Source organism: Urocitellus parryii, chromosome 4 (genome assembly GCF_045843805.1).
Source record: "Urocitellus parryii isolate mUroPar1 chromosome 4, mUroPar1.hap1, whole genome shotgun sequence".
NCBI classification, from domain to species: domain Eukaryota; kingdom Metazoa; phylum Chordata; class Mammalia; order Rodentia; family Sciuridae; genus Urocitellus; species Urocitellus parryii.
Window position 1 is genome coordinate 195914858 of NC_135534.1, and position 27046 is coordinate 195941903.

The window sequence follows — 27046 nt, forward strand, 5'->3', positions numbered from 1 at the left end:
CACTTTAAAGATGAAATAATTGAAGCATCAGGACACTGGGTCAGCACCAGGACAATAAGTTGCCTGTTCAAATCCATGCTACAATTACATGCTGGAGCTGAGATATGAGTCCAACAGCCAGCCTCCAGAGCCGAGAAGAGCCAATACACCCGGTCCCCCCAATATTCTACACACTTATCACGACTGCTTTTCTGATTTACCTAAGGTAAGGGAGCAAATAAGAACAGAGGCCACTAACAACAAATAAATGTCTTGCTTTTACATAATAGAAACTCACAATATTAATTCTATTGGAGTTTTAAACTGATCTAACATCAAATATTTGGTTCTCACTCATATTAGTCTTGTGGCTGCAAAAAAGAGAAAACATTTTTAATTTTTGTTTTAAAGTTTTTGCTTTTGTTCTTTATTTCTTGTCATAGAAAGGTTCAGATTTCAGTCCAGGTTCTGAATTAAGGACTTAGGGATTTGTGATCTTCCTTATTTAACTTCATAGTTTTAAGGTGATATTAGGTGTAGACACCCCACCCTACTGCTCCTGTCCTTCATACTATTTTATGGTTGTGACAATGCAGCTCCCAAAGCCTTGATTTGAATGGCTACCTCACTCCAGGCAAACACAGTTGATACTTTAATTAGCTCTTCCAATGTTGCGTGCATGGGCAGCCACATTCCCTTCCTTGAATTCTAAAAGAATGACGATTGCCTTCATTCCCAACTAGGTCAGGAAATCTATCAAAAATTCCTCCTTCCTTCTTAAGAACTGTTACCTGTAACTCCCTCCTTGGCATCCAGCTCTGAGTCAGTCATGGCTCTGGGGTCAGGCAATAGAACAAAAATGGATATTTTTTGGTGAAAAAAGCAAGTTCTTAAAAATATATTGAGTAGCTTACAAAAATCAACAAGATCCTGATCAATCAGATCTCAAAAAATACCCAGGAACTAAAAGAAGCTCGGCAGCAGTAAGGTAGCAGGGAGATCTCCTGTGGGCTGCAGGAGGCAAAACTCAGAGTTCCACCTGCAGGGGAGCTCTGCTGCCCTTTGCAACATGACCCCCCCCCACCTCAGGAATATTGATGCTGCAGCCAGCATGAGGGTCTCCTTCCACCCTGCCTGAATCACTGCGTCTCATCAGTCCTTTAGGGGTCAGAATCAGGGGTGTGATCTGCAGATCCGTCTACCCAAGGCCAGGCGTCTGTCCCTACCCTTTAGCCCCCAACAAAACTTACCTGGCACATGAGCTTCCATTTTTGTTGTGGTTGTTATTGTTTCCTAAAAACAACAAGGGTTTAAGTATGGGCAGGTTAAATAAACACCAAATTTCAGTGGCAGAAAGTAAGTAAAATCTGTTTCAAGATGTAATCAAATTCTCATAAGAGATTAAGTGGGTGAAGATAATAAGGCAGCCGTCTCATGAAATGTCACACTGTGAGCTCTCACAATTCATTACAAACCAGAATTGTATACAAAACAGAGTTTGTACTCATTGACTCAAAAGTTTACTTATTTTTTAATTAAGCATCTCATATATATATATATATATATATATATATATATATATATATATCTGTTTTAAGCAGTATAGATTCAATCTCTCTCTCTCCTCCTCCTATATGTATATATATATATATATATGTGTATGTATATATATACATACACATATATATGCACATTCATATATATATATATGAATGTTTATATATATATGAAACTATTTTTTCCTACTACTTTGTAGGAGGGAAATTTATACTTTTCCATTTGCATTATTTATGTCATCTTGTATATTTAAATGCTAATTGAAAGTTTGGAGCAAGAAAGACATGCAAAACAAAAGTTAGAAGAAAAGGGGGTCAAGAGTAGATATTTGGGTCTTAGATCTGCTTCTAGATCACTGTGGATCTCTTGGTAGATCAGCAAAGTTCAGCTCTAATCTCCTGACACATGAAACAGGTAACAACTAAATTGCCTCATTAAGATGGGACTGTCTAACTGGTTTGGACTTCACTTGATTCTTCATAATAAACAAAGAAGCATGTTTTTCAGAGCATTCACTAACAGATATTGATTGACGAAATATTCTGCTATTACATGTAATTCGTAACAAGCTATCTGAAATCCTTTTTATACCATACAAGCTTCAACTCCTGTTCATGTGGCTTTATTTCTCTGATAAAATTTCTTTTTGAATTTTAAATTCAAGTTTTAAAGTCATTCTGACCATTCATACACACACTTTTTTTTAAGTGGGAAAAGTTCAAACGAAGTATTCTGTTGTACTTGGGGCATTACTGATAAGTTGAAATGACCCTCTCCTATTTTATTATCCATATTAGAGGCAGTGAATAGTGACCTAATTATTAATGATTAGTTTTAAGAACTAATTTTAATTTTATTTTTTTTAGGAAAGAACATAAATCCCTCATTCTTTATACCCAAATAAATGAAAGAAGAAAATTATCTTATTTTTTAGGAGCAAAATCTGGAAATGTTTCTGATTTCTCTCCACCCCACTTCTCTTTCATAATCAGGAGAGAAGGAAAGTATCCAACAACTGGAAGGATTGGAGAAAAATATTAGGATGATCATCTTGGTCCCTGGAGCTGTCTTACAGAGAGAATCTTCTTCCATTGAAGTCCAAACTTTGTAGGAGATTGGGTGATGGATTAAACCCTCAACCTCCACAGAGCTTGTACACATTTAACAAGATGAGTTCTCAGAAAATTACAGCTGTGTTAGAAGATGGTGTTACTTATTCTAATAACACTTTCTCTCTTGTAACACTGATATTTGGATGTCTGACAGAGAGCGCAGTTACGGAAATCAGAACTTAGGTGGTTTTTTTGTTGGATTCTTGAACATTTCAACCTGTTCTATCTGTGACAGCAACTTTTTTGAAAGAGTTCTTCTCTGTTCTCTATTAGCCATCCTACCAGCAAATAACCAAAATTGTCAGAAAGACAGCTTCCTCTCTTGAACATGGCAAGAATTTAATGTTCTTTTTTCTTTCATTCCTTTTAAATGCATGTAATTTATTTATTTATTTATTTTTTTTAGAACAGGACGCCCAAATCTTTCTGCCTTCTTCTTCAGTGATACATTTTCTTCGTCTCATCACAATTCTTCTCCTCAACAACAAGAAAATCATTTTTTAAAAAATTTTATGGTCAAGTATCAGTGGGCTCTTTCAGGAGAAATATAAGAGGAGACTTAACAGAACTTCCCTCAGAACCCTATGTTTGGAGGTTTGGAGAAATAAATTAGACCAAAAATATTGTAAATGGTATGGATAGACATTGCCAAGAAAATTTCCTTTTTGTTATTTGGATTGAGAAGTCAAATGATACCTTAAATTGATACTTTGTGGACCCAATATTGGCCCCTCAACTCTATTTACCCAATAGAGTATAGATTGAAGACAATATGATATTAGTTTGCTTTGGCATAGTAGTTGTAATATCACTGCACATGCTATGCTTGAAAAGTGAGAGAGAAATTGGTTTTTAGTAATGTTTCTTAAGAAGATTGATGGATTATCTGTACATGAGCAGACTAGTCTTTTAATCCCAAGTTGTTCTTGCTCAGAGCCAAACCACATCAAATTAACTCATTTGTTCATTCATTCATTCTTTTATCATACATCAGTCAACCAATTTAAAAACATTTATTGACAGTGGACTTGGTTTCAGTCATTTTTATACAATATCAGGCATACGCAAATCAACAAAACCTATAAGAATCTTAAATTCTTGTGAGAAAGACTAGCAGTAAAAAATAAGTAAATGACAGTATTTTAAAGGGAATTAGTTCTAGGGAATGAAATAAAACAAGAAATATTTTTGTGTCAGAAAAGAGGGTTTAAACTGTTTAATACTATTATTTTTGACAGATACATACTGATTGTACATTTTTATGTACATTTTATGTGATGTTTTGATTTATTTGTACACCGGGTAATAATTCAGGGTTGTTAGCACAACCTTCAGGTTAAATGCATTATTTCTGATGATGACCACATTCAAAATTCTCTCTTCTTATTTAGAGATATTTATTTATTTTAAATTATTTATGCTACTGTACCCCCAAAATCTGAATTTATTCTTCTTATCAAACGGTAACATTGGACCCATTGGCCAAACTTCCCATAAATCTTTAGAAAGACTGGTCATATAGGAAGGGCACAGTGAGAGCATCTGAAGGAAGACTTGAGAGGAGGAGAGGAGAGCCCTGCATACCTGCAGGAGAGAGCAGTCCCAGAGGAGGGGACAGGGCTAAAGGCTCCGGGGTTTAGTCCTTTGGGTTTTTTTGTTGTTGTTGTTGTTGTTCTTTTTAGTTATACATGACAGCAGAACGTATTTTGACATGTCATACATACATAGAGTATAACTTCCTGTTCTTGTGGTTGTACATGACGTGGGATTACACTGCTCATGTATTTACATATGAATACAGGAGGATTATGTCTGATCCATTCTACCGTCTTTCCTATTCTCACATCCCCTGTCTTCCCCCATTTTCCCCTATCCAATTCTGTGACCTATACTCGCTTCCCCCTCCTTTATTGTGTGTCAGCATCTGCATATCAGAGAGAACATTTGGCCTTTGGTTTGGGGGGGGATTGGCTTATTTCACTTAGCATAATAGTCTCCAGTTCCACCTATTTATCAGAAAATGCCATAATTTCATTCTTCTTTATGGCCGAGTAATATTCCTTTGTGTATATGTACCCCATTTTCTTTATCCATTCATCTGTTGATCAGCCCAAAATTACTCAGTTCTGAAAAGTGATGTGGTATAGTGAAATCAGGATGAGACTTTGCAACTAGCCTCTGGACTGTCAGGCTTGTTAATTTTGTGGGAGCAAAAGTGGCAAATGGGCTAAGATTTATTGAACCACATCTATGAATTGAGAATAGTAATCTTGCCTTACAGGTTTCTAAAGGACAAATTGAAAATAAAATTGAATATTCTATTACCAAATTTAGATCTCATTAGATACATGATGCTGGCAAATATTTTCCTTTGTTTGCTTTTCTTAAGCCAATATGCATATATTTTCAGGCTATTTTGTGATGCTGTAATAAAATACCTGACGGAGGATGCATTTACAAATAAAAAAAGTATATTATTTCAAGGTTTCAGATGCTAAAACTCTTAAGATTGGGAAGCCTATCTGTTAGCCTCTGATGAAGGAAGATTGCATCACACCAGAGGAAAATGTCCAGCAGTGGCCAGCAGCATGCACAGAACAAACCAGACACATGGAGTGACCTCAGTTTATAACAATCAGCTGTCATGTGGCCAATTCGATCTTTTTGAGACCTAACCCCAAGGTGAGGCCTTAATCCCTTCTCAGAGCAAGCCCCATGACCTAATTGTCTCCCGTGAAGCTCTTCCTTTTAAGGGTTCAACCAACACTCAGTGTGGTTACATGGAGGACCAAGATCCTAACATGTGAGCCTCTGGGGGAAAATTTTTCCAAATTATATATGCACTGAACACTAGTTGACAGAAACCTTGACCTTGGGAGGTTTCTCATCTAATGAGGGCGACTGCCAAGAATATCACAACTCAGTGACTGTGTGAAGAATCCTGTACAGTGAACTAAACATATGTGGGAGATGGAGCAAAATAAGGGAGCAGTGGGGTGGGGAATCCCATGAAGACAGAGGGGCCATGGGTGGAGTAGAGAATGGGGGAGGGGGAGAGACAGGAGGGACAGGAAAAAGGAGAAATGGCGGGATTATCTGAGTTATACAGTGTACCTATATGAATATGCCACGGGAAATTCTACCTTTCTGTGTACCTAGAAAGACCAACTAAAGGAACAGTAAATAAGGAGAAGGATCACCAGGACAGTGAGGAAGGGGAACAGGATGGAGGGAGAAAGGGAGGGAGAGAGGAAGCACCGAGGACTGGCAGGGAGCATACTATATTCCATGCATGCCCGATGGTGTCAAATGAACCCCACTATCATGATAACTAGGATGCACTCATAAAGAGATTTTTAAAATTTGTTGTGAAAAAAAAAAAAAAAACAGGAAGTGATAACAAACTCAATGTGAGTTTCTCCTAAGAGATTTCTCTGAGATCTGGGCCTTAAAACATGTTTTGATGAATTTCTATTTGGAAGAAGAGCTTGTTCTGGGTCATGAATCATTGAAAGGGAGTGGCACAGCCATTATGTTCTTCCTAGGATTGCCTTAACAAAGACCCCAAACCACAGATGGCTTAACACCATAGATATGCATTGTTTCCTAGCTCTGCCTGCTGGAAGTCCAAAATCGGTATGTGCTCACACTGAGTGCCTCAATGAAGATCCTTCCTTGCTTCTTCCAGCTTTGGCCAGCCCCACGTGCTCCTTACCTTTGGGAGCACACCTTCTACCTCTGCCTCCTTCCTCGCTTGGTCATCTCTTCCCTGTGTGTCTCTGTCCTTTTGTGGTTTTCTCCTCTGTTGTCAGTGCCACGTGTCCCTGTTTCTATGATGACACCGGTCCTGTGGTCTTAAGTGCACCAGGGTCCCAGGTGCCTTGTCTTAACTAGATTGTAGCTACTAGGACCTGTTTCCAAATCAGGTATGAACCTCGACATACCTTCCCTGGGGTGAGATGGGGAGAGCAGACTTGAATTCTTTGTGTTCATGGAAAGTTAAATGTGATGGACACACGAGGGGCGTGTTGGGAAAGAGGAGAAGGCTGGAGTCAGAATGGGGAGAGCACAGGATGGCCCACGGAGGAGGCCTCAGGCTTGCTGCAGCAGGAGAATGAGTAGAGCCGCTTCCTCTTACAAAGACTCTTGTGACAGTGAAGGAAAATGGGCCAAATGGAATCGACAGCTGTATGTGAAAGCCATAGCAACTGTTCAGATAAACAGGGGGGAATCGCACAAGGGGTCAGAGCTCAGGGAAGTTTCTTAGATGTGGTGGTGATTGATCCAAGGTGAAGAATCAAGAGGGAGAAACAGAAGATGACCTTGAGGTTTCTTGATTTGGCTGCTGTGCCTCTGGAAGGAGTTCATAATCCACTTGAATCAAACCGTGTAATGACGTATTAAGAACTATGTAATGTTATGAACGACCAATAAAAAAAAAAATAAAAAAAAAAATAAAAAAAAAAGAGATGAGCCACCGCTGGGAAAGTTGACAGGGAAAGGGAAGAAGGAGGGGGAGGATGGAAAATTTAAATTGAGTACATATCAGGGTATTTGGGGGGGGGGAAAATGGAACTTAAACAATATCTTGAGGAATAGAAATAATGAATCCACTTTGCATTGAGCCAGATTCAACTCATTATCCAAGGCACATGAGTTTTCTTTTGCTATGTAACAAGTCACCACAAACTCAGCTGAGAACAACACATATATTTATTAATTCACAGACTTAGGTGGGTTCGCTGGTTCTCTGTTAAGGATCTACCAGGCTAGAATGAAGTCAGCACTGTGGTCTCATCTGATATTCAGGGTCATCTTTTCTGTTTTCTGGTGGTTGGTAGAATTCAGTTGCATGTGGTTGCAGGACTGAGGCTCAGTGAGGCTGCCCACAATTCCCTGCCGTGTGGTCATCACCACAGCATAGCCCATCACTCCTTCAAGTCCAGCAGGAGAGCATGTGCTTGGACTCTGGCTTCTAGATCAGCTTCCAAAGGACTCCAGGGATTAGAGTAGGCCCACCCAGAAGGATCTCCCTTTTGATGAGTTTATGGTCAGCTGTGTAAGGACCTCTACTTGTAATCCCTTCTACCATTTAGAATAATCTACTCATCATGTTTCCAAGCTCCACCCACATATAGTGAGGAAAGGGTTTATACAGGGTTTGCATATCAGAGGATGGAACCCTTAGGAAGATTGTAGAATCCTTCCTACCAGATCAGGTAGAATGAGTGTGGGTAGAGCAAGGGTTTCCACTTCCTCTCTTCCCACTGCAATTTTATTATTATTATTTTCATAGAAACTCATGGCCTCCGGGGATGTCACTCATCTGAATTTGGGGAGGTAATGAAATGTTCCGGTAGGGCCAGGACTCTGAAATTAGCAATAATCATCTGCGACTCTGAACAAAAATTGTGAATTTCTTCACCAACAGCTCTGAGCTTTTTCACATGTTTAGGAATAAAGATTCTCTTTTGTACCACCCTAAGAAACAACCAGCAAAACAAGAAAGTTGGCACACATTTTAGAAATGTTTACTCAATTTAAGTTTTCTGGGGATTTCAGAGTCCTCCCAGTTAATGGTAAATGGTAGCAATTAATAATAATGGTGATGATGATAATTATGCATAATTTGTACTCATAGAATACCTACATGCATTTTCCAAAGTCAGACTTGCAGTGACCTTATGGATTCTATTCAGAAAACACTAATTTGTCCTCAACTCTTGTGTATTGTAGAAGGCTCTTTGTATACAAAATTCAATTAATTACACCTTTTATCCTTACCTACTTCAAGGGTCAGTTGGTTGAAATATATGAATGATGCCTGTTTCATGTAAGAAAAGAAACAAAGCCCAGAGAGGGGAATTATTGAGTAAAAACCACACAGTTAATTAGATATAAAATCTTGCTCATTCCACCATCACAGTCTTGTTTCCCACTGCCTGGAATCACTAGATTGTTTCCCAAAGGTCAGAAGAAATTTCCTGGGGAATCACGGCTGGAAAGATTGACCAATTTAAATGCCTTGAGGACTCAAAGAGGAAAAGCATTCCAAAATCCGTGAAAAAAGAAATTATTTTTGAAGCTATAGGCCACCCAAGTAGAAATACAGATTCTTCAAGGAAGGCTCCCCCAAAATGATTATTTCATAAACAGATCCTCTACCCCCCCACACAAAAATGGCTAAATAGCTTGAAATTTTTTTGTAAAAAATAATTCTTTTAATCCCTTCTACCATTTAGTATTCTGAAGGGAAATAATAATCTGAAATACATTGAGTAGTCATGTGTCATAAACAGCTCTGTTGTTCTAGCCCCGTCCCTTGGATTTCTTCTTTTAAACCTGTTTTAATTTCCCATTGTATTCCATGGCATTTTGTGTCTCTGACTACTGATTGTTTTGGGGTTCCATTTCCTAGGTCCTCCTTCACAGTAAGCTGGAACAGTAAACGAAAAGTAGAATAAGATTGAAGTGCTCTAGTCTGTAGACAGCATATGAGAAAGTTTCTTCCTTTCCCTTTTCATCAAATTATTCAACTAAACTAATGATGAGGCAAAGGGAATAAATTGCTGGCTAATTAAATTTGCAGATGGCATTCAATAGTAAGGGTATGTGAGGATAAAGGAATAATGCCAGAGAACTCAAAAGCTTTGTGTTCTGTGAGAAAGAGAATGGAAGGTCATTTGTCAGCGTGTACAATTACATGTGGAAGGTCAAAAGAGGGCAGAAAGAATGCTATTGGATAAAAGAGTTATTCAATAGCACTGAGAGGGCATTTGTAGGAGAAGCAAGAGGTGAACCCAAATAGATGGGTAATACTAGTGAATAGCTATTTCTATCTGTGTTAATGCCTGGATTAGTGGACAGGAGACCTCTGATATATATAATAATTCTAGAGATAAATCCCCCAAACTGCATCCCCAAGTGAGTTTTTGCTGTTGGGCAAACGACCAGCCCCAAGGCATATCTCTGGCCACACCATGCCTTCTGAGTTAGCCACTAGGGTTTCATTGACTCTCAACGTAGAATTAGCGTGTTGAACATGGTGGGTGGCTATGTGCCAGAAAGTGCAAAACCACACAAAATGTGTGATACAGATTTCTTTCTCAAGTATTCTGGAGAGCAAGTAATTAAAAATTTCATTTTTAATGTAAAATAAGCACAGACACACCATGCTATAAATAGATAATGCATGGATTCTGATATATAACTTAAGATTTAAAAAAAGATTTCTATCTTCCAGCATATTATGCTGGCTTACATCTCTGGATCCTCTAGGTGCCCATATTTTTCCATCTTTGAGGTCAGGGATATTTTGGTGGAGAAAAGTTCAGAAACATAATATATTATAAATATGCACATCACATAATCAGAATTAGTTGTTGATTTTTAAAGTGCATTTATTTAATAAATATTATGAATACCTATGCTATACTAGACACTTTGCTCAGGGTGAAGGGGAGCATACTGATTTAAGAAACAAGTCCCTACTCTTAGGAACACACAGTCAACCTTTATATGGTGTTTATGGGTCTGTCACATATACCAATTTAACATAATTATATATAAAGTGTTAATAACTGATATTCATTTACTAATCTACTTTTCAAACATTTGTGGTCATCTCTGATAGGCTTCACACTGTGCTAAGTAATCGAGCCACCAAAGTGACTATTTCAGACTTGTCTCTGCCCTATAAGAGCTTGACTTCTGTACTACTATCAAGTAGTAAATCAATTCTAAGATGTTGGGATGTGTTTTATAAGAGGGAAGTAGAATTTGACTTGGGATGATTTGGCAAGGGTATTTCATCTGCATTAAGCCACAGAAAGTTGTCTCAGTGGAAACAGATTCAGTCAAACAGATGTGTAAAAGTTACTCAAACAGACTAAAAAGTTGTGAGCTTTGGGTGGAGAGCATGGGAGGTGGAGAGATGAGAGGAGCCATGGCATAACCTTAATCATGAAAGAATCTGTGAACAATTAGAAGACCCCAGGAGAGTATATTGTGAGAAGAGGAGGTTATGGACATGGATATGCTCATGGAGGTCCTCAGAGACCAGGCTAATGAATTGGTACCTTACCCCTAGGATGATGGAAAGGCACTGAAAGTCAGGATCAAGGGAGGACCAACGTGACCAAAGCTGTTGTTTTCAAATGGTCACTCTGGTTCAGCATGGAGAACAGGAAAGAGGTACAAATGGAATCAGAGATATCATTTAGGGGTTCATTGAAAAAACTGGGCCTAAGACGTTTGTCAGGCTGGAATCTGATGGTGATGGAGGTGTGTGGATGTGATATTTAGGAGGTGAGGTCAGAGGACTTGGCTAAAGATGGCTCAAAACCAAGTAGGCAACAGTTGACTCTTGGTTTGGGGATAAAGAGTCACATGTGGTTGCTAGAGCAGTTTGTGGAAAAGAGGTGGAAGACACTACTTTTGAAAATTTTTTATTAGTCGATAAATAGAAATATTGATGTGGAAGTAATCAACGAATAGTACAATGCATGCCTAGAAAGCAGGAAAGGGCTGAACCTCAATCTTTTCAAATAGGGTTTGGTTGATCTTGAACTGTAACTTCTGTGATTTGGTAACCTAATACCCCAACATGTTCTGCCTATTTTGAACCAGATTTTCTCCCAAGAATCAAAGCTAGGGTCTTCTCTTTATATCAGCTTTGGGCTATACCTACTTTGTCATTATTCAGCAGAAATTCAAACATGTCCTAAGAGTGTTCCAAAGTGACTTGCATGATGACTTTCAGTCTCTCATAAAAGGATGAGGCCTGTACCTATGTCTCCACAAACCTGCATGATTCTATATTTCCAACCCCCTGTCTCCACATTCTGGACTATGAAAGCCCACTCTGTCCTTTGGACCATGGTGGGTCTGAGATCTCACTCTTCCTTGTATTGACAAGAGTGTCCACATTTTTCCCCCAAGGTAATGGCACAGTCTCCATGAGGGAGCTCCTTCTCTTCACTGGAGGAAACCAAAGGTCTATGGGAACATCACCTTATTTCTCCCCTACTAACCATCACTGTCATAACTGACCAATACCTCAGTGCTGCCAAGGCAGAGCAGACAGGTTGAGTGACAGCAAGCACAGATCTGCCGCTCACACAAATCTAGGCAGGCAAAGGATGGAAAAGAGGTGTGCTGGGCCTGTCTGGCACTGACAGCATCTGCCACACCAACATTTCAATATGTACCATGTTAAGCCAGACCGTGTGTCATTCAAAAAAGATTCCCAGAGTGGCTTCTTGAGAGCCAATCGAGTCTCCGTGCTGCTGCAGAGAGAGGGGTTATGAGGTCCATCAGTGGCATCTGCCACACCTCCTTCTCTTGCCAGATAATTAGGATACAGTCCAGTTGGGTGACTTTATCCTGCCCGAGGAAGTGACAGATAATACTGGGCTGGCAGAAGAGAGCACTCCACGGTTCATAATGACTGTCCAAATCATCAGGAGCTGTCCAGTGCATCCAAGAAAAGTTGAGTTTTGTTTATTCTGTCTTTGGGGAGAAGAGAAAATAGCAAGGCTAGGTGTGCTTTAGAATGTGAATCTATCTACATATACATAGGCACCTAGTTATAGACATAAGCATACTCCTGTTCATATGAGTAAACACACATCTGTATGAGTTCCTTCCTATGCACAAGAGTACCTTTCCATTTACAGATTGACTTAGGCCACAGGCATATAAGTACGCAAAATATTTACAAGCTAGTGTGAGTGTTTATAAATACAGCATATTCAAACTTGCTTTTGGATGCACACCAACAGAAAACATGCATGTATAAATAAATGCACTGGCTGACCTTGTAGATGTACACACTGATTAGTGAAAGCACATGCACATACAAATATCACTGTATGTAAAAGGACACCTGCACAAACACATCCACTTTAAACCTATCTTCACACATACTCTTTTCTCAGGAACAAATTTAAAGAGAAAAGGAGGAGAATGAAGATGGTTTATGCATTGGAGTTGCTACCTGTCATAACTCAAATCACTTTTAAGTTGTAAAACAGAAGAGGAAAAAAAAATCAATTCCTGATAGGAGAGGTTCAAGGAGCTGAGAAATCAATTATATTTTATTTTCAAATACCATTCAGAGAAGTTTACACTCTTTCAGAAAAGTCTGGCCTCGCCCAGGGGGCAAAGACCCAGCTGGAAATGGTAATGGGAAAGGCACTGTCAAGTTCAAGGCAAAGTTCAGCGCTCAGGTCAGAAACAACACTTTCATCTTCTCTGGCAGGAGAAGGGGGTTGGGAAGGTTTCAAGTGCCTTGATTCAAATAATGGCCATGGGGGCTATCTGATGTGACACTAGTCACCTCATTGATTGCTAAGTTTGACTTGGTCAATTCACATTAAAGCATAAATGCATGTGAAAGCTGAAAGGAGCCTTCGAAAGCTCTCCTTGTTTTTTTCCTAATACAAGGAGACAAAGAGGCTGAAAGAAGAGGCAATGACTTGCCTTATATCACCCAGGAAGAGGGTGCAGAACCTGATACTGAGACTTGCCAGCTGGTCTCCCATCCTCAACCATCCTGTTTTTCCCATTAGACACTTGACTTCAGAGAATTTTCCCTACTGAACAGCACTTTGATTTTTCAAAGACCATTATAAGCATTCAACTGAGGAACTTACCCAGCCCTTGGGATAATCACCTGAGGGCTGCTGGGTCGCTGGCCACTTAGCACCAGGGCCAAACCCAGGTGGTATCCTCGGGAGAGTAGCCCAGTTTTTCATATGAAGAGCTACTCTGATTGTGGTATTTTTTTTATTTTCAATATAAATTTTATTATCAATATACGCTATAGGAGCAGGGTCCTCCTTGATCAGGATCCCATAGCAGGATGCTGTGGGGGGGGGGGAAGCAGCACTCTCTGAAATGCAGACATCTTAATAAGTAAATCAGCTCAGCATGAAGTGAAAAGATCAGGGGGAGGAGACAGAGGAGTGACATTGAGAAAGTCAGATGCTACCACTGTGAGCCTTATTTTTCTCATTGAAAATACATGGAATTCAAAAAAACTAAACATGAATTGCTGAGGGGTTTAAACTAATGAATGCATTTGGAAGCATATTGTGAATTTACAAGACAAATTTATGGTGCATTGTTGTTTATTGTTTGAGGGAGGGAAAAAAATTTTTCCCACAGCTTTTCCTTATGCTGTTATCCCCACTGCAAATGCCCTTGCCATCCACCACATTGAACTTGAGCCAATGAGCTGACCTGAGCCACCATGTCTAAGAACCATGGGGCTGGGAAGAGTCCTCTGATATGACTTCCAGCATTTTCTATGCTGCTTCTGGGATTTTGTTCCAAGGAATATCTCTCCGTGCTATGTAATAGTAGCTTTTGTAGTTAAAAAAAAAATTACAGAATGCTACAAATAAGATATTCATCTTGTAGATTCACAAAATACAGAAGATTCTTCAAAGTTCTAAGGGGTCTTTCAGAAATCAACCTGGTTAATTTTGTCGAACATGGTATTTCTAAAATATTTCCGTCTTGTACCCTCCACATGCTTTTTTTTTTTTTTTCCAAAGTTGTATATCTATTGACATCCAAAACAGGAATTTTCCTGTTGAGGGCCTTTTGGAATTCAAGGATATGCTGCTCCTCTGGTTCAAAGCCCTCATGTTACTGATCAGGAAACAATCAGACCCAGGGAAGCGGTTGACATGATCAGTCAACGGGTTAATGCACTACTCCTGGAAGCCTCTCTCTTCTCAGAATCCATATTGGACACACTTTAGAACCAGAGTACTTCTGCTTTATTGTTTCATTCCTTTGTTTATTGCATTGTGCATATTTTTAAACAAAATAATGCAAGAGAATTCACCCTATATAGTTTCTGGAACACCTCCATCACTCAGCACATGTTAAGTGGAATTTGTCTGCTCATGGGGTTTCCCCGAGTAGATCATGAGCTCTTGTTAGGTCCATTTCTTATGTACATGGGTCACGCAGATCTTCTAGATGTATCCATGGCCCTCAACGCTGGCTATCTCGTGTACTGTTTGAAAATCAGGGGCAGCCCCAATTCTATGCTCATTGGAGAAAAGGAAAAAGCCTGACATTAAAGCCATAAAACGAACCATTTCCCCTTCAGAGTTAGTCTAACATTAATAAAAGCTTCATGTTGCACTATTATTCTCTCCCCTATTATTCTCATGTATTTCATGCTGGATATAAATGTCAGAATGCTTTATCTATCTGCATTTTCATGGGATTTATTGCTACCATCGGAACACATGCTGTGACTTCTGGCAAGGGAAGCCATGTCCTCAGTGGCCCTTTCCCTGCACCCTGCCTGGGTGTCTCATGACCAAAGGGCACTAGATACTGGGAAAGAAACACTGTGTCTCTTGTCATCAACCAGAGTTCAAAACCCTCCTGATTTCCAGTTCTAGAGAATCGGTTCAACTTGCTTCTCCTGTCTGGATTATATCTTTACCCAAATGATGATTTCGAAGCTTCTATTGTCCCACCTCACCACACCTGATTCTCCTTAATAGAATCATGATTTTGTTTGGGTACTTATCCATCCTCTTCCTGATCATAGGACTCAAAAGAGAACATCCTGATTTGTCCAAAACAATGATTTTTTTAAGCCCTAAATATATCAAAAATCATCAAAATCATCTGCAGGCCTTGTTAAACATACGTTGCTAGACACTGGCCTGGAGATCCTGATCCTACAGGACTAGGGAGGGATCCTGGAATTTGCTTTTCTAACAAATTCCTACAGAATGCTGGTTGGAGGTCCACACTTTTTCAATCATTCACCTGAGCTGGTTGAAGGAAGACAGACACTCCCTAATTGGTTTGATCATAATACTTTAACTCATTCTTCCACAGACATTCTCTCCTCCCAAGGGAAGGACACAGGTCCAAGTAGTTTATTGGGGCATGACTTTGGGAATCACTGTCAGGAAGTCATGGTATGAGATGGGGAAACAAGGAAGACCACCCCAGGAGGTTAATGAACCAGGCTTCTCTGTTCCAACTGGGTGTTTTCGACTTGATACCCTCTGTAGGATTCAGAATGTAATCCCCAAAGAAAGCGGAAACTAGGATCTTAGTTTCCTCACTTGTTCATAAGGAATTAAACTTTTTTTTTTATTTTAGCATTTTTGGCCTAATCCTTTTATGGGCTGAGCACACTAGACTAGGTCATGAGGTTCAACAATATTTCTGAAGTGGAACTCACATGGATGTGTCATCTAGAGTCCATCACATGTCGGAGATTTGGGAATGGGTGAGGAGCGTGAGGTATTGGCAGTTTTAACTACTAGAGAAAACGTAATGCAGATCCGGTCCATAAAATGTTGAGATGTCTGTTGAGAGACCCTGGTAAAGATATTTTTGTTCTTAAAATGAAATCTGTAGCAGAGAAACATTTTCCTTTAGTGTTGTCATGTCTGAATAGGACATTGATATTTCTCTACCCATACTGTGGACAGAAATAGCCTTAGGATGAAGCCGCTGCCTGGGAAAACAGAGTAGGGGAATGGAAAATTTTGCTTCTTTGATGAAATCATTGAGGTACCAATAGACCATGGCTAGAGCTGCCCTGCCACTGGATTTCTTGTCATGAGGCATGAGAAATAGTGTCATAGTTTAAGACAGCTAGAACTGGAATTTTCTATCTCTGGTTGCTGAATCACATGATGCTCTGATTTCCTGAAATGCAAAACTGAGATGGTACATTACACTCAACATGGGGTCCAAGGTCTGGAGCATCACCTGGGATTGCTACAAGTGCAGAATTTCAGGACCCTCCTAATGGAGTTCTTCATTCTACCAGGTATCCAGGTGACACATGTGCCTTTTCAAGTGGGAGGTTTCCTGACATCCAGAGAGGATGCAGATGGTTGATGAATGGGAATCTCAGTACCCATTTTGAATTTTATTATAATTTTATTGTAGACACCTTGATGCCTCCTTCTAGTCCTCTTATTTCTCTTTCCTTGTTTGAAAATAAGATTACATCAGCCTATGGAAATGTATCCAAATGTGTAATTGATTGCTGGCTAATTAGTCTGGAAGGTAATTTTTCTGTAGGAGTGAGTTTTCCTAAATATTAATGAGCAATTAGAATTCTATTCTGAAAACAGACGACATTGTGAGTTGAGGGTGAGAAGAGGAATTAAAAGTTGCACAAGCAAACAGGGCTATCTATTGGGTTGACCGTGCGGGCTTGTATTTTTTAAGCCTCACACCTGGCAATGTGAGTGAAAGCCAAGTAGCCAGTACCAGGGTGACCCTCATAAGCAAGTGAGTCACCTACTAGGAAAAGGAAGCAAAGGGCAGACTTTGCCATCCCTCAGAAGGCCCTAGAATATGACTTTAGAGATAATCCAAAGCAGAATTTATAAGTAGCATCTTCAGAATTTCTTGGATTAAGGAGGTATGACTTAAAATAACTGTGCCTTGGTTCAATCAACTTCAAATTCTTGGGGAGCGTTCCTAAAGAGGCTACTGACTTGTTTGTTGGTTAAATTTTCATAACAGGTCACTATTCAAGAGGCTGCCTTTCTTCTGCAGATCTTTCTCATGATTCCCTGCCAGATTCCTCCCACCCTTCCCCACCTGCAAGGGACTTTACTATCTCAAGGGCAGTCAGTGCAATAGCTTCAAAAGGCTTAATAATATTGGGCCACTCTACTGCTCAAAATACATCAATGAAATGTATATTTATATTAGATATTTTTCCTGACCCTGCCAACAAATTCCTTCTTTAGCTGTTATGTGCACTTCTCAGGGTTGTGGCAAAGTCTTCCCCTTCTTTTTTTTTCATTTTGTGAAAGTGACAAGATATTTCTTATCTGAGTTTTCTTACCTACTTAAATATCATTTTCTCAGATACCCCTTCTTTCACTCCTCCAATCTCCTAGAATACCACACAAGTATCCTTCTGAGAAACTCATAATTCATAGTGATATTTCTGTTTGGGTAATTAGATATTTAACATTTGTCTCTCCTCCTACACAAAACATCTAAAAGAGATTAAAAAATAAAAATAAAAAGCCCTGCCTATTCATCATCCTATCCCCATGCCTAACATATGTCTGATGCTTAGGGGATGATTAGTAAATATTTATTTAATGCCTGAATACATTTCGAATCACCAGCATGGCAATGCATGGGGTATTCTAAAAGCATTTGAATATGGGATTTTTTTTTTAAATTTCAGCCTGGAAGTAATATTCCATAGAATATACTTTGAGAAATGCTTTTCTGAAGTCAATTCCACTCCTCCAAACTGTGAAAAGAGGAATATAAGTTATAACTACATTTCAAGCTCTGACTAGCTGTGTGACCATGGGCAAAGTTATTTCAAGCTTGAGACTCACTTGTGGAATGATGAGGCGGGAGGAGGTAATCTCTACAATCCTTTACAGCTCCCAAGTTCTGAAGTTCTAATTATACAGAAAGAGTACTACTTTCACTTTGGTCATGGTGTGAGCTCTCAGTTCAGACCGACCTCATTTCACTCTGGGGTATTTATAGTCTGGGACAGTAGATCAGGAGAAGGGAGTCAATGCAGCATATCCAGCTGTCCATGAGCCATTTCCCAATGTCTTCCCTGATGGCTTTGTGGAAAGAGTGAGGAATAGGGGCTTGATGGGAGTTTGATGGGTTGTTTTTGTAACTAGTGTTAAAAGATGGTTCTCAGGAGTGTTAATTAATAGATCAATGGCAACCCTGAGGACAGGAGCCAGTGACAGCCCCAGGGCTCTGTCCTTTGTCCTGCCCTGTTCAACATTTCTAGCAATATCTTGGATGAAGAGTGAGACCTCATGATATCAAATATGCAGGTGATATGACAGTAGGAGTATGCCAGATGACATAATAGGAATTCAAAGTATTCTGAAAATCCTAGAAAAATGAATAACACCTAAAAGGGGAGCTATAGTAATATAAAAGAAAAATCCCAGAAATAGAAGGCACAGCTAATTGAAAAAAAAATAAGTGTTTATAAATGTATATATTTGTGTGTGAGTGTTTGTTATCTATGCAGTATATGCATGTACCCAGATAATATCTGGATATTTCAGTTAATGTTAAGATCAAAATAATAAAATAATGCAAGATGGCCATCCATCCAACGTGAATATTTGCTACAAACTAAAACTTTATAAATAGAAACCCAGCATATAAAAGGAGGTGGGAGATACATTTTCCTATTCAATGAGACAGTTTCACTTTGAATTTTTTGGGGGGGGCGGGATTGAACTCAGGGGCACTCAACCACTGAGCTACATCCCCAGCCCTATTTTGTATTTTATTTAAAGACAGGGTCTCACTGAGTTGCTTAGTGCCTCATCAATGTTGAGACTGGTTTAGAACTCACAATCCTCCTGTCTCAGACTCCCGAGTTGCTGGGATTACAGGTGTGGACCACCGTGCCCAGCTCACTTGGAGTTTTTAGAAAGAGAAGTCAGATTAGAATATGATCACAGAAGAAGAAAGGACAGTTTGGGAAATAATAGAAGAAATTGAGATTTAGTCTGAAGAAGTGAGCACCTCCCCTGTCAGGATTGTTCACATTGCTGGTTTAAGTCTGTGGCATTTGAGGCTTCCCTCAGCAGGTACCCATAACAGAGTGTTAACATTGTTGGTGTATGTCCTGCAAGAAGCTCAAGTTTCCATGAGAGCAAGGTCAGATAGCTTGATCAACGGAAATCTCCCAATCATGATTTCAGGACCTGGAGCATGGAATCAATGAGCAGATGGGTCAAGGAATATATTTTTGCTTTCCGTAAATATCTATAGTATTTTAAGAAAAGAACATTTAGTGTAACCAAAAGGATTAGGAAAAGTACCTGCTAGAAAAGAACATTCATTCCGAGTTGTACTTGTAGGTTTTCAAACATCTGATAGACTATTGGGTTAGAGAGTGGGTTTTCCATCCCTGCAGGCAATCAAGCCAAATTCGGGACTGGGAGAACATATTTTACGGCAGTCACTAGAGACAGAACCCAAGACACATACTCTATATGTCCTGGGCGACTTTTAAGTATCTGAAAACTTGATTTCGATTCAGAAATTATTTTCACAAAGTTTGTTTCAGGTCCCCCAAACAACAAATTTCTTCTGGATATTTTCTGGGCCCTTAGTCTATCTGGACTTTCAGTTTGGCTATTCTACAAATCCACAGCTCACTCAAATTTTATTGATTAAAAAATCTTACTCATTCTTCATTAAAACTTTTACATTTGACTTTTGCTTAAAATTTTTAATAAAAAACATCCACCACAAGGAATCCCTTTCTCCACTGCACTTCTAAGGAACACTTGTCTATTTCCTCACCAGGCTCTTCCTTGTAGTATTCCTATTGAGGAGGTGGCCAATCTGACTTGCCACCAACCCAAAACAGAGGGAAAGTTATGCATGTAGGTGAGTACAAACACGTGTCAATCAGGGCATTTCCTTTTTGTGTCGTATTTCTGCAAAACCTCTAAGACAAAACAGCAAGATTAGATCCATTAATGAAATCTTTCAAAGATGCTGATATCTATGAACACCAGCCTTCTGCCATATTCCCTTGTTTTTTTTTTCCCCTGTATAATAAATATGTACAGAAACAAGGGTGGTATCTATTTTTATTTTCTTTTGCTGTACCATTGGGTAGAAAACCTACCCCCAAGTGTTTTTGAAACTGGAGGGAAAAAAAAATAAACAAATGCAGAGGAAAAAGAAAGCAAGGTGAAATTGGTTGGAATACTCATCAAGACTCTAGAGCGATGGGAAGAAATAAGAATGGCAATATCTGTCACTTCATCTTGGTTGACATGTTTGTTTACCAACATGCAGTTTCTTGTCTGGCAGAAGAGAGCTTCTTAAGAAATCATGTTGTGATTTTCTTGTATTTCTCTTTGGACATCAAATAGTTTCATCCGAAAATATTTGGATGGTTGAAGAATAAATGATTAAATGAGAAGCATATGTATTAAATTCCCTTTGGAATGTGCTGTGGATTCAGAAGAGAAGGCCCAAATTGGCAGAGGATGCTGGCCAGTCATGTGCTGTGCTTGATTTTCGGAGCTCTGATCATTATCTAGAAGTGTGCTCACCATGGGTCACCTCCCAATACTCACAGGCTGGTTTTTTTTTTTTTTTTTTTTTCCCCCCGAGGATGAAGGTGGGTGGGATTTATTTTTTTAATAGTGTTCAGTAGCAAACTGCTTTATCCATAGAAGGGTTCCCTCTTCTCAGACAACTATTATTTACCAAATATTAATAATCAAAGTCAGTGTCATTTGGAGTTCTAAACTCTATGTAAGTATCATTGTATTTAATATTTGCAGTGATGTAATAAGAAAAGTACACAGTATTCTCATTTTGCATCATAATATTCTATTTTGCACATGAAGAAACTAAGGCATAGAGAAGTTAAATAATCCACTCAATGAGAGTGCTTCTTATACCTAACTCCTGAACCTGCCTCTCTACCTTCTGGCCAGGATTCACATACTCCCTCAGCCAGCAGTGAGACATAAATTCATTTTAATCTCAAGGTTACTCCAGGAGGAAGATAATCCTCCAAGTTTTAATAGATGAAGCCAGAGGTATTTATATTGACTTCGGGAGCAAGTCCTCAGTGACCCAGGACTTGAATAACCACAGGACCTAGGACTTGAATTTAGGGTTCATCTAACTCCCAACTCAGGCTGTTCCAGGCTCTACCAGAGGCCCCTGTATGAACCGAGTCAAAACTGGGCTGAGGGACTGTCCTGGTTAATCACAGGCCTAGATTTAGGCCCTTTCTCTTCTTTCTCTTCACTACTGAATCAACATTTCTGAGTGAGGGACATTGGGATCTTCACTTTTAAAAAGTGGTCAGGTGACTTTTTTTTTTTTTGTACCAGGGTTTGAACCCGGGGAGCAGTTAGCCACTGAGCTACACCCCCAGCCCTTTCCATTGTTTACTTTGAGCCAGAGTCTTGTCAAGTTGCTTAGTGCCTCACTAAGTTGCTGAGACTAGCCTTGAACTTGTCATCCTCCCACTCCAGTGTCCCCAGTCTCTGGGGATTACTAGCTTGTGCCACCATGTCCAGGTGTCCAATGATTCTCTCTCTCTTTTTTTTTCTTTTACTTCCAAAGACTTTTTTACATGTTTTAGACTTTTTAATTTTTTTAAATTTATATATGACAGCGGAATGCATTACAATTCATATTACACATATACAGCACATTTTTTTTCATATCTCTGGTTGTATACAAAGTATATTCACAGCAATTCGTGTCTTCATACATGTACTTTGGATAATACTTTCCATGACATTCTACCATCATTGCTAACCTACGCCTCCTCCCTTCCCCTCCCACTCCTCTGCCCTATCTAGAGTTCCTCTATGCCTTCCATGCTCCTGAATGTCCTAGGTTATGTCCAAAACCCTCTTATGAGAAAGAAGCTCTTGGCAACTAACTTTACTAGGAGTGTAAAATGACATGGACGATGAAAAGATACTGTTTTAGTCAGCTTTTTCACTGCTGTGACTAAGGGACCCGACCAGCACAATTCTAGAGGAGGAAGCAATTATTTGAGGGCTCACAGTTTTAGAGGTCTTAATCCATAGAAAGCTGGCTGCATTTCTTAGGGCTCAAGATGAGGCTCAACATCATTTCAGAGTATGTGGCAGAGGGAAGCACCTCATATCATGGTGATCAAGAATCAGAGAGAGACTCTACTCTCCAGATACAAATATAGCCACAAAGTCACACCCCAATTCCCACTTCCTCCAGCCACACCCTACCAGTTTAGTTAATCCCATCAGGGATGGACTCACTGATTAGGCTAAGGCTATAACCCAATCATTTCTCCTCCAAGCCTTCTGGCATTGTTTCATACATGAGCTTATGGGGGACACAACAGCTAACCCATAGCAAGTACTGAGTATGGATGGACAAAGATAAGAAGCAGCTGGAAACAATCTACTTTAGATTCACTCTCAGGATCTAAGTTGAATGTGACCTCTGACCTGCTCTTGGGGCCTAGGGACAGGGAAATGAAAGCAGTCACACAGCAGAAGGAATACAGCTGTGGAACCAGTTCCTTCCTTTGCCTCTTCATTAACATTCCTGTTTTGGAAGAGTTATATATTCTTTATGCATTTTAAATTCTCATTTAAAATCTTCTTGGTTTTTTCCTCTTTGACTTTCTACAAATTTCACAAGCAACACTGGAAGCCATAGGGTGGACATTCTATAGTTCTTGTCTGCTTCACAACAAGTTGTGCTGTGAAGTAGATTCAGTTGCCATTTCTCTCCCTCCTAGGCCTGCATTATGTCAGTTGCTGTAGACTTCCAGTTTGTCCGTCATTCCCTATCCTTACGTAGAATTTTCTCCTGAGGAAAACATTTACCATTTAATGTGGTGTTCCTTATTAGTAGGAGGTGACTCATTGACCACCTGCATTTTGATCCCAGAAAGAAGCAGTCATGAAGAAATACATCAAAGAAATAAATATCTAATGGGAAAAATCCAGGTTATTACAGCTTGAGGATAAGGATAGCTTGGGAGTCAAATCGAGAATATCATTTAAATCCTGAATTTCATGAACTTCTCTACCTATTTGAAATTTGAGTTGAGAAATCACTTTTTTTTTTTTGGTTTTTTAGTATAGAAGCATTAGTTGTCAAGTTGCAAAGGACTTAGAGGTCATTTATAAAGCTCTGAAGCCATGCTTTTCCTTAGAGGAAAGAGAGCAAATTGCTCATGTTATATAGTGTGATAGAGTCACATTTTTAACTCACTAAACCTCCTGAGGTAGAACGTTAGACACCATTTTGAAGATGCAAGACTAAGGCTCCAAGAGGGAAAGATGCTTGCCAAGGTCAACTGTGTCACCAAAGACCAGTCCTAGAACTCGGATGCCTGCCTTTTTTCCCTCCACTCCCCTCCCTGAGCCTCAATGCTCCCTGATTCCAGGCAGGCAAACTATTATGAATAGATTCCTTTTTCAATGGCTTTCAATCTCTCTTTTTAGAAACTTTTAATTAGTCCCCAACTCTCTGCCATTATTAGTATTTTTTATTGAGTATTAAGAGCCTTTCCGGACCCCTTCCCCTCCTCTGTACCTCTCCCCAAGCTTCTCACTCTGAGACTTCTGGTTTTAATTGTTATATTTTTTCACCAGTGATCAGTGGAGCTTCCCTAATGATCTCAACTCATTTGGAGGGCTTATAGCTCCAGCACAGAACTCCAATAAAAGGAAAGGAAAGGCTTCCCTGGGAATTTCCTGAGGGCTTCTCCTGCCAAGAACAAAAGGAATTTGCAGCTTACTCCCCCTCCGCCACACTAAGGGACCTGTCCCATGGAAAGAGTCCCACCCACCCCTTAGTTGGGGAAGGTGCCCCCCCTCCTTTCCACTGCCATCACTTTACCAAGACATCACCTGAAGTTCCACACAAAGTAGGTAGGCATTTGATGACTACTTATTGAAAGATGCAATAAATAAGGGCATTAACGAAAGAAGAGAGTTGGATAAAGGAAAGAATTATGTGCCACTTAGCTTTGCCAGGGAATACGAAAAGCTCTTGGTTGTGTTAAATGTTCAGAATCTCCTTAAAATATTCTTATATAAGATCAGACAGGCACAGAGTTCAATTGCAATGCTTCTATTACAGTCATACTAGGAATAACACTCGGAGCAGCTAATATTACTGAGCAATTACTATGTGCCAAGCCTACTTCCAAGTTCTATAAATATTCACGGCTTTAATCCTTACAACAACCCTGTCTTGCATTTGTTTTTATTATCCCCCCTTTGCACGTGGGAAAATAGTGGGAAATCAAAGATTTTAACTGAGGTGATCTCTCCACGATCTTTATACCATGCTAGAACATCTCCCGTGGAATGAACTTTCCTACTATACATCTAAAACTCAAAATGTTGTCCATCTATTATTGAATTTAATCACTTTAAAAGCTGTAATAGGAAAAGGAAGACTCCTATAATCTGTGTCTTTGGGGAAAACTAAGGACAAATGGGGATGAACACTTCTCCCCCTTACCTAATACCCTGCAAAGGCAGGTGCAGGACCAGATGGAAGTCCATGAGTGGTGGAAAATGGTAGACAGAAAGTGACTGTGGGGTTAGTTATGCCTCAGTCTCCCCCACTCGCAGCACTGCTGTGTGCTAGCCATTATATGAGGAGTAGGCTCCCTCGATTTTCTTAGTTGTGGAAAGACTTTTCTCACCTGAAAATTACGCCTATCTCAGAGTTTCGAGAAGAAGGTTATTAGATATTTTATTTTGCTAGAATGTGGAAGACATGTGATGCATTTGATTTTCCTTCCTAGGTTTAAGGATCCTAATGCTAAGAAAATATCTACGAAGTTGAGGCCACTTATCTATCTATCCTTTCTATGTTGCATACCCACAAGGGACAAAATCCAGGAAAACCTTCCTGTATGTTATGAATTAGCTGACTCCTCTTCATCGACTGTCCTAAACCTCTTGTTTCTGAACAAAATCAAAATGAGATGCCAATCAAAACATTGACCTTTCTCACTTTGTAGATCTGTAGAAGGGCTAGCTTGGGAAAGACTAAGATTTAATTTTCTCATCTTGAAGAGAACAAATAAAAGTCACATGCATAGAGGAAAGAGGAATCATCCCAGTCACACGGCTTGAAATGGCAGGAGTGGGACTTACAGTCAAGCCCAGCAGAACCCACAGCTTTTATCACATACTGCTACAATGCATCTCTACCTGGGGAGAAAAGCTTGCCATTATTTTTAAGTTAAGGAGACCCAAGCAAGGAAGTCCCAAGGTTTATTTCCCTGGTGTAATTGTTTACACCAAGATCGAAGGCACCGGGCAGCCCTGGGAGTCCTGTGAGCTGACAGTAATGGCACCCATCAGTTCTGTGTCTGATTAATGAAGAGCATCTAATAAACATAAGGAGAAAGGCCAAGGATTCTCATGCTTAATCATCTGCTCAATGATTGAAAGTCTATTTTCATTTCCTGTGCTTGTTTGTGAAGTCTCCTCTATCTACCAACAAGAAAAAACATCAGAGGTCAGGAATTTACTGTAGGTGAATCCAGTATAGTACTTACTAATTTGTACATCCTACTAGATTGATTTTCAAACACTTGTTTATTCTGTTCAAATGTGGACACAGAACAAACAAACAAACAAAACAAAACAAAAACCTAGGAAAACCATACTATAAATTTGTCATACTAGGAATAACATGCCAGTATGATGTCAATGATGACTCTCCATTGGTCATCATTTGTGATCCCAAGAGTTCATTTATTTTCGTTTGTTTTATTTTGAAATTTGATGCAATAATTTTGTAGTTCACACAGAAGTGTAGAATGACAAAGACTTTTTTTGGTGTGTGTGGCAGTATGGAACACTAGATAGCTGCAGATGCCTCTCAATCAGTGCACTGCACCTGGTACCTCACCTTAAAAACCTTCAAAAAAAAAAATGGAGAGAAAATCTAATCACAAGCTATATCCTATGTGAAAATGTAGATCATAAGTGTTAAATGACAAGTTTATGGAGTTTCCCCCTAGGAGAACCTGCCAGTTACTAGTGGCCTGATTCCTGAGTTTTGGAAATTTTTGACCTGGAGGAAAAGAGAAAGCCCAGTACATAGTCCCATGAAGTCAGATAAATTATCTGCATTGATCCAGGAACCCACAGGGCTACACTATCACTGAATGAACTGGAGGAGGAGGAATGCCCATGGAGATTCACCATGTAAGACCTCTACAGATGTCCAGATCCTGTCCACCAAAATGCAATATATCAGAAGGGCTGTGATCATAACTAAATTTCACTAACATGCTTGACAGATTTTTTTCCCAGAGAGATGACTATGTTGATTATATTTTATTAACTTAAATATTCATGCTAAAATTTTTTAAGCAACCACTAAAAGGACAGAAGAATGTATAATTTCTGAATTAGTAAAGAAGAAATTAGTAAAGAAGAAATTTATTCTATAAGAATGGAAGGGAATAAAAGAAATAAAAATATAATGTGAAATGTAGTAAGTATTCATATCTATTTTACTCGAAGAAATATAAAAAACACAATAAAATATGTATGAATTCAGCTATTTCAGTAGTTATAAAAAATGTAAATTGGTCACTCTCCATATTTAAACAACTTAAAGTGTACAAAAAAATTACAACTATAGACCAATTGTAACAACAACAACAAAAACAACAAAAACTGAAGCACAAATACATCCACTGTTTGAAATATCACAAAGGAAAACTATAAAATACTTAAAGCTTTAGACCTGGCATGACTGTAAACATTTCAAATAACCTGAATATTAAGGTTAAGGAAATGTTATTAGAAAAGGTGAAGATGATCATTCTATAGAGAAAACATTTAATTTAC